Consider the following 22156-nt stretch of genomic DNA (forward strand, 5'->3'; position numbering starts at 1 on the left):
AGTTCAAAGTTTAAAGGAAGAGGGGATGGAAGGGGAAAGCAGTTTCTAGCATATTTTTTGCAGCAGAATTAAGTTTATAAATAGGAGAATGTAGACCCTCTTAAATGAAATCTGCCTCTGCTTTTGAAGCCCTTTCTCTAGATCAGTAAAGCTTCTTTTGCTTTGAAGAAAGTCCCAAGTCAAGTAAACGTTCTATGTGCCAATCCTTTTCCAGATTTGGGAGTTGAGGTAAATGAGGCTGAAGGTAGCCTTAGGCCTAAGAGAGACCTAAGTAAGATCAGGTTTTTTGATCTGTCTTTAGAAATGATCATCTACTGTATTAAAAAAAAAAAAAAAAAGAGAGAAATTGGGTCAAAAAGTCCCCAAAGTGTTGAAATAGAGTTCCTTCATCTAGGAGTAAGGGGTCTTTGAGAAGGAAATGAATTAGTGGTTTCTGTAGAGGACAACCTTAAGTTTTCCAAAGACAAGAGAGAGACTTACTCTCAGCAACTCTATACACCAGGTCTTGATGGTTTTAGTACCATTAACCAGATGACATCTTCCTACAGTAATGTGGACACTGAGGGATCTTCACTGATCTTTCCTGTTGTTACTCAGCGAGGCACTAGTACCAACAACACAGACATCGATGGTATTGTGACAAACAGTACTTCTATTTCTGGAGGAACACCCAGTCACTTGAAAGCTGTTTTTTCCCCTAACTGAGACCACTTTCTGTAAAAGTTGTAACAAAAATGCATGACAGGTCTCCTAAGAGCATATGTTACCCAAGATGTGATCAGGGCGCAGAGGCAGCAGCTTGTGTTGTTTGGTTCTTAGCTAGTTCAGTTCTGGGCTTTTAATTTTCAGAAGTCCTGGTGCAGTTTGTTCTCATGTACATCTGTTAGTGAGAAGTCACAGCACAGCATTAGTGGACAGGTGTCTTCAGTCTGATGGAGGATTCCCCTCCTAGAAAAAAACAGAAAAGATGAGGGAAGAACTCCTACTCCTCTTGCATTTAAAGGAACCCATATCTTCTCAAAGAGAAAATTCTGCTTACTCTTCTAGTGGTTGGGGGAGGTGGAGAAAACTTTTTATTGCCAGTCTTGGACTCGCAGAAGTGTTCTATGTGGGGATTGCTGTTCATGCACTTAATATCTCTAAGAAGTGCGTGAAGGGGAAGTGGTCTTAGGGAACTGGCAGGAAAGGATCAAAAGAAGTTTGACTATTCTTCTGTGAATTCAGTTAAAAAAACCCCACAAAGCCAAACAACAAAAAAAAAAAGTCCTTTTCTGTGTTGTGTTTTCTTTGTTTGTTTGTTTTTTTTTTTTCCCTTCCATTGATTCCTATTAAAATTTGAATCATAGATCATTGTTTAGTCCATCTTTCTGTAAAGAAGTCTAAAGAATTCTCTTAACGTCTCTATTTTTTTGAAAGGTCCAAAAGGTAAGGGTTTCATAAGTGCCTAGAGCGCTAGAAGAAGATAGGGGAGGAGAGGGAAAGAAAAAGGTTTAAGTATTTTTCTTTGATTTATAGTCTTTGATTCAGGAAGGAAAACAGTAGTTATGACATTAACATTTTAGAAACTCATGTTCTTATATTTTTATTATGTGGTAGAACACAGATTCCAGAAAATACAGGTGTGTCTTATGGTAAAAGTTGTGTTCTTGTGACAGTGGCAAATTTCTGCTTTGGGGCTACTCTGAATAAATTTCCCTGAGCATAACTGTTGGTCTACTATATCCACATGTTCATTCACAGAATACTTGAGTTTAAACTTTGTTGGTAGTAACTTATTATAAATGCTACTGATATTTTGACTTAATTCCTGAATCCTACTTTGCAAACTGAGCACGTTTATATACATTTTTTGCCACTGTTTGTTGTATTGCCATCAGTAAAAATGGTTATGATGACTGCCCCATCCTTAGGTAAGCTGCACTCATTTTTAAATGAAACTAATTATGGTACAGGCTATTTAGTCTGTTCAGAAAATGAAAACTCTACATACTTAGGAGGCATGTGTTTAGACTTCTTAGACCTTTCTTTTGTCTGCTTTCCCTGAGTCTTGTCTCTCCTTTTTTTTAGCTGCAGTTGGTTTTATTGAGGGTTTTACTTGTTTTGTTTTGTTTTCCCAGCAAGCATATGGTATACTTAAACTTGTAGGGCAAGTTATTTCTGTGTATAGCAGAATTTGTGAATTATGTAAACATGTTACATAATCATAATCTGAATTTTTATTAAACTATAAGAAACGTCAAGCAATCAGAAAAACTTGAAGTTTCAGACTATTTGTCCATGAGTAGCAATGATCCTGTTATGTAGTATGAGCATCTTAGTTGCTTGTTTACCTGGTAGTATGTGTAGCATGACAGAATGCTACTAGAAGTCTATTGAGTAGAAAGGTGTTCTGCAAAAAAATTGCTGGATTTCTTGCAATATTCAGGAAAACTTGTGGTGGTTATTTCAGGAACGCATGTGTAAAAAGCAGTAAAATAGTTGTTTTGCAATTGTATTACACAGTATTTAACTAGGGTTCCTTGAATGGTTAATTACATTGCTAGCTATGAAAAAAAGAATGCTTTAATATTAAATGACTTTACTAAGGTGTAAACCTCAAGATTGAATTATAGTAGTTTATTATTATGCGTCTATTTAAGTACATATAATTTGTGTTCTTTTTACAAAATAAGTTACAGATAGCCAAAGATGACTAACTTCTGAATATATTGATGTAATTGTAAAACTTTCTGCTGAATAACTTCTCAGGAGGGATCTGTGAGGATTGCAAACTACTTCTTAGGTGTTTGATTTAATTCTTTTATGGGACTAGATTAAACTCATATCACTTCTATGCATCTCATATTAAAATACTAACATTTTTCAAGCACAATATAGGTATTTTGCAGTTTGCCCTGCTGTTTGAGTTATTTTCTCTGTTGTGTTGATTCATCTTCTTTGCTAATCCTGGAAGTTCATTCATAACTAAAATGCACTGATAGCTTTGGGTTTTCTGTGGTCAAGGCTAAGAACTCTTCCTGACTCTTTCAAATAAAAACGAAAATGAAGACTCGGGCAGGTTTTCAGGGAAGTTGGGAACAATCAACTCCTCTCCAAGGTGTAGGTTCCTGCCTGTTGGAATGTAGATCACTTGGATTTTGCAGGCATACTGAGTGTTCTATCATTTAACCTTGCAAATAAGACCTCTAGAAATGTCACCGGTTTTTCTTCATCTAAAACACTAGGTATGATTAACCAGAACTATTGGGTGCATAGTTGGTTGCAACTGTGACGTGCCTGCGTGTCTCGGAAAGAAATCTGCTAAATGGAATCAAAGATTTATGACTTAGACTATCCTATTATGAAAGCAGTCCGATTTGTGAGTCTTTTACCTAAAGGGAGAATCTGCTTTTGAGATCTTCCTGGTGAGATCTTATTGTGACTGTTTTGATCTAACACTTCTAGGCCAGGTTGGATGGGGCTTCCTGGCCTAGTGGAAGATGTCCCTGCCCATGGCAGGAGTGTTGGAACTAGATAATCTTTATGGTCCCTTCCAACCCAAACCATTCTGTGGTTCTGTCTCTCACCCCTGCCTGCCTGCTTCTGTCTCATTGTTTTGTATTCGATTATGGCAAAAGATTTCATGGAGTTTTGAGGTGAATCCAGGAGCTGATCCAGATTGAGCTAGTATTTAGGGTTTACAAATCGAAGTTCAGCTTTAATAATGTTCAGTTTGCCATTTGGACCCTAAACATTTGTGCTAGTGCACTGGGAGGAGCAAGCATTCAAAGGAAAGGAGAAGCAAATTTTTTTTCAGAATTATTGTATTTTTGCTGGTTTAAAGTGATTATGAAACAGTCAGATGAGACTTCCTATGTGATAGTTTGCTCTTGTGGAAACACCCAGAGTTTGTGCTATAGCTAAGCATTTTGTGCTGGGACAAAGAGATTTTTTTTCCTACAAAACATATTTCCTGAAGTTAAAGGGATTTTGTGCCTAATGCTCACTGGTTTAAATTTTTAATGTTTGTCAGAGTTCAACAACAACAGAAAAAACCCCGTCTCTTTTTCTGGGATTGCTGCTGGCTGTTTGGTATTCTCAGTTGTGACACCATATGCTGGAGAAGAAAATGGATGGATTTGGATGTTCAGTATTTCTTTTCTCTTATGACTACCTATTTCTGTCTCTCTGCATAGAAGGGAAGTAGATTGTAGCCCTATGCTCCCTGCTTAAAAAGTTTGTAAGAAGCTTGATATTTGGGTGTAATTATGTTTGTAAATTTTGGTGTGTTTTTTTTTTTCCTTTTGTTAATTATTTTGCACTTCTGATGCTTAAGAATTTTTTTTCTTCTCCCTTTTTTTTTCTGGAAATTGCATTCAATAGCACCTTAATCAGAAGTTCTAATATTACAGAATTTACTAGTAAGTAGTTTAAGTCCTTCTACTGAATCCCAGACTAGCCTAGGTTACATTTATTCTCTAAAGAGACATATTTGTTAACAGTAGTAGTTTAAAAACTGATTTAAAAGGTAAAATACACTTAAGTTCAATTTTATTTAGATAAAAGTAGTTGTATGAACAATTCTGTAAATTGGGAACATGTAATTTTGAATATTAATGAGATTTCCTTTAATTGTAATTTGAAAGTAATCATTTGCATTTTAAAAGTTGCTTTTTGTAATAAATTATTAAAAATCTTCATCCTGCATAAATTTAAGCATGCTTGTTATGATTCTTTCATGATGCTGTTCAGTTATTGACAAGTTTGGTGTACATGGTGAATACTTGGACATAAATAAGTAGGTAATCAATACTACAGCGTTTGAACTTGTAGCTTAAATGTATGCCTGTTTTTTTTAATGTGCAGTTTCTGCTTATTCTAGGGATCATTTCAGTTGATTTGGGTGTGTATAACTTCATAAAGAAAGTCTTTACTTTTACACATACTTGGAAATTTGTTTATTATGAATGTAGTGTCTCATTGGAAGAGTATTTTGTCTGTGTCCCGATAACTTAGTTTTCAAATAGGTAGATAGTTGCTCTTCTGATCAGAGTGAATGGTTGGGTGTGGAAACCTGACAAATTATCAAAGTAATAGCGATCTTGTATTTGAGCAAGTATGTCCAGAATGTTGAATGTCCAGTTTCTTTTTCAAATTAGTGTGATATTTATTTTTAATTAACTTCAAAATTAGACAAAATATGTAGTAAGATAGTTGAATTAAGACTAACTCCACAGGTTAAACTGTTGATATGGTAACGGAGAACTCATGGGCCTCGAGTATCCAAGGTCTTTTGTATACCCTGAACGGAGCCTAGTAATCTTTGGCAGAAAAGTTTGCTAAAATACCATGCTGTTATGTAAATACGGTAACTGGGATTCTTTTGATTGTGGTTCTCAGGTAAATATTGTTTTGAAAAAGATTCCACTCTTTTTTTTTTTTTTTTTTGGCCAAGAAAACTCCCAAACTTTAAACAATACCGAATTTGATTTACTATAATGGAAAACTGGTGATGTGAAACAGTCATTAAGGTAAGAATCAATGACTTCTGTATTATAAAGGTTTTAAATTAAAAAAGATAAATTGTCGTCTTTTTTTTTTTTTAATCAAAGGAACAGGCATGTTAACAGAGGTATCTAAATACTTGCATATTTCTCCAGCAAGGGGAAAGAACAAGAGAATCTGCATGTGATCTGTAGTCAAACCAGACAGGTCTATTACAAGTATTCTCTGCTCATTTGGCCATTCAGGTATCAAAACCCAAGTTTTAAATACACAGTCCTACTTAGCAGAGTTATTCTTAAAATGTGCTTATTCATAGCTTTTTAGAAGTATGTTTATATCTAATTTTTAGATACGTTTGAATTTGTTTCAAAATAAAGTAACAATTTTTATTGTCCGGAAGTGTAGCATTGCATTCCATCCAGTAGGGAAAGAATGACAAGGAGGGAAAAAAAACACAGCGTATCCTTCTGAATAAGGCTTGTGCTTAAGCAGCACTATAAATGTCAAAGACTTTCAGCTCCTTCACTGTCTTCCCTCTCTTCTAAAAGCAGAGAAAACCCAAAGCATACACTTGAGCCCAGGTCATGCAAATGCTCAGAGCTGTGATTTGTTTGCGTTTAACGCTTGTGAGAATTCTGTTTGGTTAAGTAGAGGGTGTGACTACTCAGCTATGATTTCAGAATCAAGGCATCAGATTACAATGTTATTTTAATGTATTTTTGCTTTCAACTGCTTTTTTTTGTTCTGAAATGTACAAATCTGTCACTTTGTGCTGCTTGTGTCTAGGGCAGTCGTTATCTGTCAGTTATTGGCTTCAGGGGAATACCCTGGTGGCAGTGTGTTTGGCTGGTGTGGGGATGACTGCAAATTACTTTAAACTTTAATTTTTCTGCTGTCTAACCTCCTGTTGTATACAAGACTGCATTTGATTAGTGGGGAGATGCATGACCTTGATTTTTTTTTTCCTCTGTGTTCTCTGCAAGTGATGCTCTTCTAAGACTCCAGAGAGACCAAAAGATCTGTCTTTCAGATTGAAATTCTTAGCATCTAAATGAAGAGCTGGACATGTTTCGTATTGTTACACTCTACAAAACTAAGGGACACCGCCTCATTTTAACAGTCAAGAAATTGGGAGGTATCATGGTACCATACCAGATGAAAGACACTTAAGTTGTAGCTTGCATCTGCAACCACTCAAACTGTTGGATGGGTATCTGTTGCACTCTTCCGTTCTCATAAAGGTGAATAGCATTGAGCACAGCACAAAAACTAGAGCAATTTTTGGGTAGTGTAAAGAACGTTTCAACTGCTTTACCAAGTTATTCATAAGATGCTGTATAGCCCATAAGAATGGAGAGGTTAAAACAAAAAAGGACACTGCTTTTGGAGGATGCACCTACCTTGAGCTGCTGGACAGCATCTTCTTAGAGAAGTGAAATAATCCAAACCTCTTTAAGAGTAGAATGAGTTAGTAACTATATTAAGTTGAAGCTGTCTTTGAGCCCTTTTTTTTTTTTTTTTTCTTCTAAAGCAGGATTATGAGGATAGCTTCCTAAAAGGGAAATGAAATCAGAGCACTTTGTCCTACCAACCTTAATGGAGTACAGTAGGGCAGATCAGTGTGGAAATGATCTGGCTTCGGAGAGATTCTGATTGCTTTAAGTGTTTAATATGTATGTTTACCTTATATTTGGAAGAATATTTGTCATACAGAATAAAAATAAGGTATTTTAAAAACTGAAATTGTGAATACAAACTTTGGGGTGAAATGCTTTGAAAAGCCTAATACTACTTATTCCTGAAAGTTTTTTCAGAAAGTGCTTAATTCATTTTGTCTTGTATTCAGATTTATACTTTTTTTTTCTGTAGCTGTACCTGATGAAAGTGAAATTTGTCACTTCACCATCAGACAGGCATGCAGTGTCGACTGTTGAAAGACTGGCTAGTAGGAAAGGACTTCTTTCCCTTTAATTTTTATACTGTAAGCCTGATTTTTAAAGCCACAGAGTTCTTTAACATGTTCCTGCTATACCTTGTGATCACAGACTTTATGAAAGAGGGCTCTAGCTCTATCATCACAAAATTGGTCATCTTATATTCAGCTGTATGTAAAAAGTCATGCGTGCGCTAGACAGGAATTGCGTTAATCTCATCACTTGGATCTGGAATTTTCTGGCCTGGTACCAGACCAACAAAATTAAACAAATGTTGTGGCTGGTGACCTGAATACTGACAACCTGCCTTTCCAGACAATGTCATGGAGCAACCAAGGTGTCGGGACTGCAAACACAGTTTTCATTAACCGACCAGAGTCATGACCGAAAGCCTCTGGGAGAGAGGTAAAGCATGGTCTTTAGAATCAGCTCATGCTGTTATATAGCTATGAGTTACCTCTGAATGATTGTAATTAATAAAGCTTCTAGTTTAATGTTAAATTGTTGGAAAAATCAGTTTCCAATCCTGTCCTCTGCCCAGCACACACGGAAGAGTATGAAAATTATTTGGCAATGTGAAATGAAAATTAATATCATTTGTGGTAAAGTTCAGTGTTGGTGGCTGCCCTTTTACTGCTGCTATCTGTAGTTTCTCAGACTGCCACCTCTGGTGTTAAACACCTGATGTGGTGCCAGGCTCTCTGTAAGGAAGAGGACACTCTAAAGCTTTTATCAAGTAAAGCTATTGGATACTGTTCAAGCCTTTTGAAGCTGTACAAGAATTTTGGCAGGAATGCATCAGTGCATTTTAGGATGAACAATTGTGTTCATATTCTGGTCTTTCCATTATCTGTTTTGGCTTGTCCTGTTTCTGGCCTGAGATTATGGAACAAGTGGGTCTGAAATATCTAGACTTCCTCGTGGAGATTTGCCATTGAAGCAGTTACACAGACAGGGCAGCTATAGCTTTATCTGAGTGTCAATTGTTTAAACATTACGTTATACTACCAAGGTTTCTCTCTGCAACAGTTATAATGTAGACCTTGCTTATGGAAAGCAGGAAACTCACAGCTTTCCTTCCACCAGACTTTTTTTGTATACTATTAGTATTCTTCGTACAGAAGGCTGAAGCCAGTGCAGAATGAAAACATTTTAAAATGTCTACATTTGTATAGTATCTAAGGCTCATCTCCCCAGAAAGTCAGTCTGTGGCTAAGCTGAGATAAAATTTTTCACCTTAAAACAATTTTAATAGAAGGTGAATGTGGCCTTAAAAGAAAATTATGTCGCAGAAATAGAGAAATCTAATTTTAAGGCACTCTTCCTTCTCTGCCCCCAAAAGCAAAATCAAAAAGGCAGGGAAGGGGGAGCGAGAAAAAGCTCAATCTAGGATTTATGTGACATCTGTATATACACACACACCTATATACATACGTGTGTGTGTGTGTATATGTTGTTGGCATGTGATATTTTTATTTTAAGGTATCTTTTCTGTTTTCCTAGGAAATTGGGTACGGCAGTTCCTCAACTGTGGCTTACACTGAAACATCTATAGGTGTACACGTATGATTATAGATAACCTCAGCGTATTAATATGTTATAATTATATTGGAATAAACTTATATAGATAAAATAAATACGATTAATGTTAGGTGTAACCTTTTAATATGACCTCTTTTTGGGACACCCTTATGGGTGGGTATTCATGCAAAGACTTGTCAGAAGATACTACAAAATAAGCAAGGTTCATGTTACAGTTCTTTATCTTAACAAATTCTCCTGGAATGATGGAGGAGACGGGCATGGTGCATAACTTGTCTACCATATTTTATAGCAATTAGTCGTGTCAAAGAAATTTATGCAGTCAGGCCACCAAAGCTTAATTCAAAACTTCAAAAATGGAAGCTGATGTTTTCTGGTGTGTAAGGAGTATGTGGTTTGTATTTCTCTGTATTTTTGATAATCTTTTGCATTGCTCTGTATTGACTCCTCTCTGTTCCTTGTTTTTTCTATGTCTACTCTCTCCGTATTTCTGTCTTATTTTTCGTTCCCGTTCATATGCACCTGTCCACTTCCCTCCTCTGTTTCCTCTGTGTGGAGTCGTATCATACCCAGAATCACACACAGAATGGTTTGGGTTGGAAGGGACCTTAAAGATCATCTAGTTCCAACCCCCTGCCATGGGCAGGGACACCTCCCGCTAGACCAGGCTGCTCAAAGCCCCATCCAGCCTGGCCTTGAACACTTCCAGGGATGGGGCATCCACAGTTTCCCTGGGCAACCTGTTCCAGTGCCTCACCACCCTCATAGTGAAGAATTTCTTCCTGATATCCAATCTAAATCTACCCTCTTTCAGTTTGAGGCCGTTACCCCTTGTCCTATCACTACACTCCCTGATAAAGAGTCCCTCCCCATCCTTCCTGTAGGCCCCCTTTAGGTACTGGAAGGCTGCTCTAAGGTCTCCCCAGAGCCTTCTCTTCTCCAGGCTGAACAACCCCAGCTCTCTCAGCCTGTCTTCATAGTACAGGTGCTCCAGCCCTTTGATCGTCTTCGTGGCCCTACGCTGGATCTGTTCCAACAGGTCCATGTCCTTCTTGTGCTGACATGTATCCTCCATTAGTATGTATTTGCTGAGGATCCTGAAGTTTGGTTTTCTCATCCCCTCACTCAACTCCATTTCTCTCTAATCTAGGGGTTTTTTTCTTGTTTAAGGTGGCCACAGTGAGGAGAGGCTAGTAGTAGTCTTTTCTTTCTCAGCTGGTGATCTTGGGTGTAAGAGTTGTAGGGAACATAGGCAGTCTTTGCAATAGATGTTGCTTTTTTGCGCTGTTGTCAGTTACATGGGCCACCAATTAACTCACACGGGTAATTTAAGTTGAAATTAATGCTAGATAGTATCTCCTTTTATCTCTGCAGGAAAATGAATACTTCTTTACAGATATAAATATGCTCTGCAGTCATTTTCTTATTGATGCAGAAAAATGTGAAAGTTTAAGACAGGGTGTGTTACAGAAATTGTCTGCATCCTGTCCTGTAATGCTCTTCCATGTATGTAGTTACTAACAAAACAGAAATTTTTGATTCAGTCAGTGTATTCAATACAGAGTATTTTCAAGGTTCGTCATATAAAAACTCATCAGAGACTTAGAGAAAAATTGTATGAGTGGTTACTTTTAACTGTTGTTTACAAAACTATTACTGTTAGCCATCCCAAAAGTCTGTCAGGGATATTTCAGAATACATAATAAAACCTGATGCTTAACCAGTTCATTTAGAACTTTTTTCTTCTCTTTCTACCTTAAGAATGACTCAATTCAAATAGTTCAAATTTTCTTTGATAGCATAAACAATTAAATTTTATTTTTTAAAGTTTCTGTTCTCATCGATCACTTATCCTATGGCTATTTCATAGCATCGTTGACTAAAAGGAGTGAATTTAAATTTTGTATTTCTTGCACAGCTTCAGCTGACTCTGAGAGGATGGCCAAGCTTTTACTTCTCTGTGATACTGTTTATTGAGCCACCCAAGTAAATCAAATAACTGGTTAAAAATTCAAATGGTATAGCCCTGAATGCATGAAGTGCAGCGGTGTGCCTTTTATGGAAATACCAACACGCTCAGATGACTAACGTGATTATGTTACTTTTACTCTGCAGAAGGACAGTAGTTCCTTTCAGTTTTGTTGGTAGCAATTCATTTTTTAGAGCAAAAATTTTTAATAGGGAGAAGCCTAAACCAAAGTGAGAAGGTGAAGAAAAGTGAGAGAGACGTTTAGGGTAATTATGTAAATAGCCATTTGAATGCATAACAGTTGATTTATGAGTGTAGTTAACTCTGAAATTTTACAAGTTCTATGTGGTAAACCAAATGACAATTTGGTTCATATTTTTAAAATCATGACTGTTGTCTTTGGTCTTTTTAAAACGTCTGGCTTTAGTGAATACTGCTGCTCCGAACTTCTGCAAATGTAAGTACAGTGTTTCATTTTGTGGAAGTCTCTTGTGGAAAGACTTATTGCATTTTGATCAGTGTAGATAAATATATCTTGCAACAAAGTCTGTTCTGAATGTCTTACAAATGAATTCAAAGTGTAGCAATGAATTTGCAATGTAGGAGCAGGAGCTAATGCGGATAATCACTTACCTTGTGTAGGAACTATCTCTTAGGCTGGAACAGCGTTAAATTTCTGTTGAGCCGGTTGAGATTCAAACTGGTGACCTGCAGATAACTTTCCCTCCATAACAATACTCAGAGACATTTCTTCTTTGAGAAATGTTAATCTCACAGCTCTGAGAAGGAAGCTCACTTTCGGGAACAATTTGTGTATTAAACAACAGTCCAGTGTTTTTGCAATTTGTTAGCTAAGTTTCTCTCTAGTATAAACCTCAGCTTCTAGTAATTGTTAAACCTGAAAATACGAAGAACAGACTGTACTTAAAAAATAAAATGCTGAAGTTTATGATCCATGGATTTGCAGTAGACCTTTCCGATGCTTTATAGTATATACTTAGTTTCATGTTTTCTTGTATCCTTTCTGGCTCGTTTTCCCCCCCAAAAAATTGCATCGTTATAAAACTGCTTTTAGCAGAGCCAATGCTTAGGGTTTATGAATTGGAAAATCTGACAGTGTGCTTATTCACTGCAGGGTTGTTTTTTTCCAGCCAAAGACTATATTTCACAAACATTCAGTCAATAATCGTAGATCATATGTCCTGGTAAGAAAGGCAGTTCGTTGTCCTCATAGCTTTTGGTACTAACGTGATACTTGTGATAATCTCAGGATTATCTGTGAGGCATACAAACCCACTTGTGTTTACAGCTTTTAGTTTCACCTAGTATTCTGCAGAACTCTTTGGAAATTAGTACTTGTTGCATAGTAGCATCATTCCCGTGTCTCACTGCCTTGAAAACTTACTTCTCTTGTAACTTTCTTATGTAGCAAGAACTGCTTCCGGTTGCTCCTTGGAGTGAAAGAACCGTAAGTTCCTAATGAAGTATTTGCTTGTATCTGATGTGGCTCTTCAATATATAACAGAGGCTTATAAGAAAGATGGAGGGAAACCTTTTACCAAGGCTTGTAGTGACAGGATAAGGGACAGTGGTTTTTAACTGAAAGATGTTAGGTTTAAATTGGACATAAGGAAGAAATTTCTTATGGTGAGGGTGATGATACACTGGAACAGGCTGCTCAGAGAAGTAGATGCCCCATACCTGGAAACATTCAAGGTCAGCTTGGATGGGGCTTTGAGCAAGCTGATCTAGTGGAGGATGTCGCTGCTATCAGCAGGAGGGTTGGACTAGATGTTTTTTAAAGGTCCTTTCCAACCCAAACCATTCTATGATTCTGTAGTCTACTTGGTAGAGGAATTACTTGCTAAAATGAGTATCATTGTTCCAGTTAAGTAGTCTTCTCATTATTGTTCAGTTTTTAATATCTCCTGCTGTAATGTACCATGTAGCTATTAGAAGTAAATTATACTTTGTGGAGATTTGGCTTGTATATAGGCTAGAGATGATTTTTCACTCTTTTTCTTTTACTTCCAAAGCAGTGGAATAAACCATCCAAGTTTCTCTTAGCTCATAATTTCATATTGCTTTTGTGTGGTGAAGACAGACCCCATTGCATCACAATATTCCTCATTTATAGAATCCGTGGAAATGGTTTCAGACATGGATAAAACTGATCATTCCTTAAGTTTAAGCTAGTAAAAGAAAAAAAACCAAATCACCCCAGAGAAGGAATGTCTTCTTTGCTTTACACTCCCATTTTGTTAATGTGAGATAACAATCTTCTCATCATGCTGCTTTAATGAATTGCATTCCATTTCAGTAGTCCAAGCTGTTCTAGGCCATCAAATGGCGTATCTGTGTAAGTATTGTATGGCTAAATGGACAGGGGTATCAAACCAAGAATTATCAGGTGAGCTTGAATAATTTTACCATAATACAAGACACCAATTACTCAGCAGTGATAGCTTGTCAGCTTTATTTTTAGTTTTTATTTTGCTGTATACCTCTATTGTGCATCATATTGCCTTCCTACCATCCAGGAGCTTTATGAATCACTTTATCTTCTTTTATACAAGTGAACAAGTCTTCATCGTAAGACAGCTTGCGAAACCATGAAGTTGTGTTTTTAGTGATGTGGCCAGGCATTGAGAGCAGTGACAGCAGCATGCTGAGCTCGACTCTAAATATTGACTGCTTTTCTTTTGTTTTGTTGAACTTAATATGTCTGTATGAACTGATAAAACTTCTTTAAATTCTGTTGTATGTGTCTTTTCTCCTTTGTGAAACAATACGGTCCCGAAGCAGTGGGATATGTTACCCTGTAAATTCAAAAGCTTCTGTAACAAAAGGTTGTTGTGATTTGTGAGGTGGAAGAATTGTTCTTAACTATTTGTAATCCTAAAAATTATTTTAGCTGGACTGTTGCAGGGAAAAGTAATCTTTGGTTTTTGTCATGCATCATGTTTAAAAAGAGCGAGTGTGTGACTGAAGATGGTTGTGAGGAAAAACTGTTCTCTTGGCACTGTTAAAACAGTTTAGTTTCTCGTATTTCTGAGCTTTTAGGATCTTCTAGCTAACAAATCTTTATAAAGGTGTCACATTGCCGTAAAAATATTTGCCTGCCTTTGCTGCAAGAGCAATCCAAAGTCTTAGCTGGATTGATGGATGTGAGTGTTCTGACGTTTGTGGGATGAGTTGGTTAATTGTTTTTGTTTATTTGAATGGTTAAATAAATGGAAACTTAGTGTGCAGAATGGTTCTCTCTGTTATTCCCAGTATCAGTATAGTGTGATGACTTTAAACTGTTTACAGTTACGTTAATGTTCTACTGCAGGCACTTTTGAATTTAAGCCAACAGTGGTTCCAGAGGCTGATCAAGGATTAGAGGTGAGATTACGTGATTGCATCTGCAGCCAGGTCACATGCCAGGCATGTTTACAAGGCTATAATTGTGTGCAGATGCCTAATAAGTAGCAGGTATATGTGGGCGGGGATGCTAAAAAACACCTTTTTGCTTAATTAATCCTTTGTTCCAAGCAACTCAGTTTGAATCATCATCTTCAGTCATCATCTTCAAATGTCATGCTTTTATACAAGCTTGTTTACAAAAATGTTGCTATTTAACAGGTTTTCTGCTCTATGTTTGCAGTCATTGTAGGAAGCACCACAGTAATTACACACCTTAACATCTAGTTGAGTATTGAAATACAGAAGTGGAATTGGGATATGATCATGTAGTAATGTAGACTTTGGCCAAAATCATATTTAATTGTTTAAAATACAGTGTTAGGTAAAATCCAAAAGGTATTAATTCCTTGTCTAATAAAGTGCTTTCTAAATCTGTTGGCTGAGCTAATTCCCTTCTTGTCTTCTCATGTTTTACTACTGGCATGCGGTGTATGGAGGGTATTCTAGCCTTTGGAAGCATGTAACCAATGCATCAACGGAGATGTAGATGGTATAATCATATCGGTGATAAGGAGCAGGCTGCCTGTAGTCATTTGGTCCGTCATAGTTTTCTGAAAGAATTTTTGTAGAGAGCAGTATTGCATGGACTGTGGGGAAGTGATGTGGAGTTTGAAGTACAGTTTTGGTTTTGACCTCTTGCTGGTGGTATACCTTCTGAGCACAGCTCAGAGTCAGCTTTCTTGTAGTGCGACAACCATGTTCTCTAACTCCAATATTGACAGCACTTTGCAAAGTCTCCATTCTGTTTCAGTACTATTCATACAAGAACAGTTTCCATTCTTTTGTTCTAAGTCTGCTTCAGGTGAAGGTGCATTTTTGTTACGGCTTTAACTGATCAGTTGGCTTACCTGTGCTGAAGAGAGGGAGGTGGTGTTCCTGGTCCTGTCTCCTTTTCTCCTTTTTACCCTTTTTTCTTCTTTTCCACAGTGGTGTGATATTCATTGGGATATACATTGTGCAGGGTAAGCTTATTAAACTAGCAAAAAGTGTTGTGTAGGGGTTTTTTTTCACTTTGTTTTGTAGGCTGACTTAGTTCAGCTGAGTTGACTGGAGTGGGAAGAAAGGTAGAGAAAGCTGTTCAGTTGTGTATGAATTGTAACTCGCTGCAACTGATCTCACTGCTTTTTCATGCTGTCTCATATGCAGTAAATCTTGGCGTCCTTGGAGGACTGCAGCCAAATCTGTAGATGTCTCTGGAGGCAGTAGAAGTTTGTCCGTATCTACTCTAGAAGCTAAACTGACACCTGCCCCCTAAGCAGTCCTTGTTCATAGGGTAACCATTCAAGAAACTGTAACGAATTTGTAATTCACTGGATAGTTTTCATTTTCTGTAGGTGTGTATGTCAATAAAAACTTTGAAATCCTTTTCCAGTAAGGCACTTTCTAGCGACTTAACTTGCCCAAGTTTTTGTTCTGTGTGTTGTTTTTTTTTTTTTTTTTTTGTTGGGTTCCCCCCATCCCAAGTAATAATAATGCTTTGGACTAGTTGCTGAATTTGAGTGCTGAAGCTGGAGTAGGCAATATTTTACTTTTTTGAGAGGTGGAGTGTTTTACTATCTTTCTTGGGCCATAGGGTTTAATAAAGTAGTAAGGTAATCTTTTAAATGCAGCTTAAGTCTTTGTTTGTGTTGTAGTAGTACAATGAAATAGTTTTCCAGTTTGGGAAAATAATAGATTATTTGGAGAATCTGTTGTGCACTGTTCCTGGTAAAGGACAACACTGTAGTTCAGTAGCTGGATGACTTTTTGGTAGGATTATTTCCATACTATAAGACATCTTGAATTTAAGAATCAAGAAGTAAGTAGTCATGAAACATGAACATCTTAATATATGTTTTTAATAAGCAACTAATTTTTTTTAATTATATATATAAAAAGTTGTGATCTATGTAAAATTTTTTTTCACTTCCTAAGCACTCCGCATACTCGAAGTTTGCTGTATAGCAATATTACTTTGTAGAGCAAGTCTAGTAATACTAGGGGTTTTGTGCTTTGAGCATGTATGGTCTGTGTTCTTCTAAAAGGCTTTACAGACTAGAGCAGACTTTTTTCCAAAAAGATGGAATAACTTATTCTTGAGACCAACTTCAGAAAAATAAATAAGTAGGAAAAATGCAATGAGAAGACTGAAAAAGTAGTTTCAAGAACTGTAGCTAACAAGACCAAACTGAGAGAAACATCTCATGGATTGAAATTAACTCAAGAAGGAATATGATTAGTGAGATACATTCACAACTTTTTTCCATTCAATAAATAAATTTGGAACAAAAGATTTAAAATGTCACTCAGATTCAGAACTCATGCTGTGCAGCCAGTTAGTCTAGCATGGCTTTGAAAACAAAATGGCATGTTTTAGTAAACCAATTACAAATGAGTGTGTGTTAAGCTTTTGTTATTGTTCTTCCATTTAGAGAACATCATATATTTCTTTTGGGCGTGATTTCGTTTTTATTTACCCTGCCATTTTTGGTGAAAGTAAAATTCTGTACTAATGAAGATTAATGAAACAATTTTAGAATTTCATTATCTTTTTCTGCTTCCTCAGTTCCTATCCTCACTCTTCACGGTTCTCCCTCTATTCACTGCCAGAGAAATAAGGAAAGTTCCTGTTCAGGGAGGGTACTCAGACTGTTGCTGCTGTTCTGTTTGGCTCAGAACAGGAATAAAATTCTGATTGGCACTGATACCAGTGTTACTCAGAAGTTTTACGCCTAAATGCCACTAGTAAATATAAACAGGAATGAATTGTTGGTATTGGCAAATGATATTTAAATAGATAATTAATTAGGGATTACTGTCATGAGTTTGGATTGTATACCTGTTTATTGGATTTGCTACTTCATACTTACTACAAATGAGTTTAAATGCCTCTAAAGTCAAAGTCACTTTTGCTTGGTGGAGATGTTATATGTGTTCATTTTTCTTTCAGCCTACTGATTTGTGTTAACATTGATTTTGTTTCTTTCTGTTCTAAAGATTCCAGAATTAAGAAGTTGATATTGTTTTACTCTTTCATCCACCTAAATTTCATAGTATCTTCATACTCCAGTTCTTGCAACGCTTAGACAGAATAGAGCATCCAGCTTTACTAGCTTTCCCAGGATCCTTTTCTACCTCCTGGCTAAAAGCCTGTCAGTCCAGTGCAAGTGTTTGAGGGAATTGCCCTATGAGTGCTTAAGTAAAAAAAATTCCTACTGCATTTATGAATCCAAAGCCCAAAATTTATTTTCAACACTTTGATCAAACAGGCATGAACAAGGAGGAAAAAAAATAGATTAATTTACAGATATTAGGTTGAGTTCATATGAATGCAATTCAGTAAATCCACTTTTTATCTGTAGGTGTCAGTATGCGTTTGATTAGAAGACAGGACAATGGACTTTAAGAATAACTACATTTGCGTAGTATTCTGAGGAAAAATTGAGGTTCTTTACCTGACTGCGCTTAAATACATCTGTGTTTTCTTATCCTTGTTATCCAAAGATTTAAATAATATTTCAAGACGAAAGAATTTATGTAAAATGTATAGAAGCAGGATGCCTTTTGAGGTGTTGTCTTTATAAACTGATCTGTCTGGTATTGTGTTTTGTTGGTTTTTTATTCTCATCCTTCAAGGCCCAACTGTTATTGTAAAACTCTTAACAATTAACTTTAAATTGATGAGGCATGAGAAACTGTCTTCCAGGTAACCTGTTTTCTGGAAATTCACTCAGGAATTATTTTGGTTGCTGCATACATTGTAATTGCGTAAGTGCACACCAGTACATAACTTATAAACTTCCAGATAGTTTGTAATGACCTAATTTCTTTTTCATTTGGATCTCATTACTGATGATTAGGTGATTTAGTGCTTCAGAAATAACAGTAGTGAACTGGATTTCCTTCTGCAAATATTTGAATATGTCTGTAGGGAGTATAAAGACTATAGCAATTCTGTCGTATTCATTCTTTCAGAAGAGGCATCAGTTGATTGATGGAACTGTTGACCATTTTCTTAACTTGCAAGGTACACAAATGGCTTAAGGAAAGAAGATTAAGATGTTGTTTTCTTGTACATATAATATGGGCATGTAAAAGGTGTGAAAAACTGATTATTGTACTTGTTTAGGAGTTGAGTGATGCTTTGCATAATCCCTAAGATTCACTAGTGGGTCTTGGAGTCATCTCTGTGTGTTAACACAGCGGGACAAATTCTAGGACGATATCCTTTGTTTTTGCCATGAGAACTGCCATGTATGTTGCGATGTTAATTTATTCCTTCCTTGTGAAATACTTTTCAGCTAGAGTTTGGGTATCCTCAACTCATATTTTTAAAGTTACAGATGAAGTGACTTGCTTTCGTTGTGTCTTTGGGTTGTTTTTATGCGTTCTACTCTGTGAACTTTCAGTAATTGTAAGGCTGGTAGTGTAGCGCACCTTAGCATGTCCCTTAGCCCGTGCGTGCTGTGAAAGAAAGAAGCTTTGAAGGATTGCTTTCCTAGTGTCTTGTGGCTCAGTAGGAGCTCTTGTTGTCTAAGCATCTTAGCTGTGTAGTCTGCGCTGTAAACTTGGCTCTCTGAACAGCTTGCTTCTACACCTGCCTGGTGCTGTGGAGCAACGTGGGAAGCAAGCATTATATTCCAGACAGTTTGTGCCTGCTTAGGGTGGAAAATGTGCAGTCAGTTGTAGGCAGGTCAAGCAGAATAGGCAGGACAAAATGCTGGGCTCCTAGATATGGCAGTAGTGAATTTTGTGGTATTGGCCGAAAAATATCAAATTTCCACAGTAGTGTAGCTATGGAATCCAAAGAGTTCTGAATGATCGTGTGCTCGTGCTTCTCAAGAGAATTATTTCGGGTTTCTTGTAGAATTTTCAAGGCTATCTGTGTAACTGTAGAGACTAGAAGCCTCAACTCTTCAAAATGAGAATGGAAATTTCTGTTATCCATTAGTTGTGTTTAGAAAAGAAATCTGTGATAAAATTCATAGTTGGCCAATAACTGCCAGTTACTTCGAGTGTTACACCTCTGCTCACCACATACATTCAGCAAGTGTTAGAAAAACATAAATGAAATTATTAATTAAGATTCTTATAAAAGTATTGTAGAAAAACATTGTATGTATCGATGATGGATCTCCGGTCTGCTCACCCATGTTACATTTGAATTTGCATTTGAAGACTGAAGTGATGCAAAGGCTTTTGGTCATGCAAATGAAATTCTTAAAATTATTATTTTTTACTCAGGTTTTCAGATACTGTCACTATTATTCCACAGGGGTTTTAACTGCAATTTACTCTGGTAGGGTACTCCTCCGTTACTGTACTTCATACGCTGCCTCCTGGGAAAAGGAGAGTTGACTAGAAACACATAGAGCTAGCTTATTGCTGTCGGGTTTTCTTTGAGAATTCTTGTTGTGATCTGGCTTTCAGACTATGATGTTTGTTTGTAATTTACAAAAAATAAGTTTTTTATAAAAGATCCCCTACTGTGAGTGTAGGTCTGAAGTTTCAGCTGGCTCTTGTAGTCAGTGGAAACTCGTTTCCTTTTAAAATAAAAAGGGGTCTGCAGCATTACTGCAGTGGACAGAACGGCATTGTGATTATACAATGTAAGTTTATTGTTGCCTAACTCACGACAGCAGTATTTCTTAAATCACAGCAGGATAATTCACCTATCTCACAGTTGCTTAAACTTGTCTCATTTATCTTGAGAAAGCGTGTGATTTGACAGATACTGGATACTAGACTATATCAGATATGACGGAGAACAACCCTTCCAGTAAGCATATGTGTTATTTAATGAATGCTAATGTCAGTTAGGAGCTGTCCACATACCAAGTAGCCAAATAGTGGAGTGGACTTGACTTCTGTTTTTATTGTGGTGGTAGTTGTTGTTGGTTTGCCCCTTTTCAGAGAAAGGAAGTACTATTTAGAAAGAGGTGAAAAAAGAAAGATGTGTTTATTAAATATTCAAAATAATAAAAAACCCCAAACAAAACAAAACCAGAAAACCCCAAACACTGAAGCGTTTTTACCATAAACCAGACATTTTATATTTTTTTGAAGATATATGTTCTATTTTCTTGCCCATGAAAACTAAGAGACTTTCTTAGGAAGATAGAGGAAACTGTTGGAGTTTATTAGTGCATAAAGGTATGTGTATGTTTGTGCTGACCTGTTGTACTGCTCTAGACAGGTATTTGAAGTTGAGCTAACAAGTGAAAAGCTGATTGGAATACTTATACTATGTGCCACCCACAATTGCACTGAGGGTGAGATAAGATGTTTTAAACTTGGGACTTTTGAGTAGCTAATATATTACTTGAACACCACCTCTGCTGGTATCTGACTTTCATTTCCATTTTTGAACACAGCACTACATTCTCTGCCGTTAAGAATTCAACTGAGTAGTAATGTTGGAAAGGCTTTTGAAGCTTAGCAATAATAGATGTGTTACAGGGGCTACGTCATGTACCGCCTTCACACAAAGTCTTTGTGAATCTTTACTTAGACTTCAGCTACCTTTTGATTACTGCTGTGATCATGAGCCACAAGTGAGAAAAGCATTTGTTGACTCAGACTGTATTTGCCTTATAGTAGTCCTTGGGTATTGAAGTTCAGATAGAATTTTGCTGTTGAATACAAGAATCCTGAAATGGAAAGAGGGTTTTTTGTCACTAATCATGTTAGTATGAATATAATAGGTCCTTTACAAAAATCTTAAATGGATGCTTATCGTAATCCTAAAAAGGACTCTTTAAATTCTGTTTAACTCTTGTTGTGTTTCACAAAAATTGCTTCCAGCTGCTTGGGGTTTTAGTGATGTAAAGAGGAAAGAGTTTAAGCCCTGTTACTGGGGGAATATTTTTGGATAATTGTGCTACTTAGTTTTCCACCCTGTTACTTCCAGAGTGTTGTAAATAATAAAGACATACATGCTTAGTGATAACTTCAGACTTTTCTACAAACCGTTCAGAATTTCACTGGGAATAAATATGTAACAGTTCCATGTTATGCAGGCCAGATTAATTAAAGTTATACCTACATGGTACCACAGTGGTACTGCATAACATCTGAACTAACACATTCCAGTGACAAGTCATGTAGACATATCTGTGATATGTTAAGTGTTTTAATATTAGAATTGGAGACATGATGATTGTTACGCTTGTGTTTAAGCCATCGGCTGTCTTGATAATCATAGAATCATCTAGGTTGGAAAAGACGTTTAAGGTCATCAAGTCCAACCATAAACCTAGCCAAGTCCACCACTGAACCATGTCCCTAAGCACCAAATCTACATGTCTTAAATACCTCCAGGGATGGTGACTCAACCACTTCCCTGGGCAGCCTGTTCCAATGCTTGATAACCCTTTCAGTGAAAAATTTTTTCCTAATATCCAATCTAAACCTCCCCTGGTGCAACCTGAGGCCTTTTCTTTTCATCCTGTCACTTGTTACTTGGGAGAATAGACTGACACCTGCCTCTCTACAACCTCCTTTCAAGTAGTTGTAGACAGCAATAAGGTCTCCCCTCAGCCTCCTTTTCTCCAGACTAAACAATCTCAGCTGCTCTTCATAAGACTTGTTCTCCAGACTCCTCACCAGCATCATTGCCCTTCTCTGGACCCTCTCCAGCACCTCAATGTCTTTCTTGTAGTGAGGGGCCCAAAACTGAACACAGTATTTGAGATGGGGCCTCACCAGAGCTGAGTACATCCCCTAATCCTGCTGGCCACGCTGTTTCTGATACAGGCCAGGATGCTATTGGCCTTCTTGG

The 22156-nt window shown here is 36.9% G+C and overlaps 1 protein-coding gene across 3 annotated transcripts in view; it reads left to right on the plus strand.

Moving 5' to 3' along the window:
- TAB3 (TGF-beta activated kinase 1 (MAP3K7) binding protein 3) overlaps positions 1-22156 on the plus strand; it is a 49452-nt gene that overhangs the window by 6336 nt on the left and 20960 nt on the right. The window lies entirely within an intron of this gene.

Source organism: Larus michahellis, chromosome 1 (assembly GCF_964199755.1).
Source record: "Larus michahellis chromosome 1, bLarMic1.1, whole genome shotgun sequence".
Taxonomy (NCBI): domain Eukaryota; kingdom Metazoa; phylum Chordata; class Aves; order Charadriiformes; family Laridae; genus Larus; species Larus michahellis.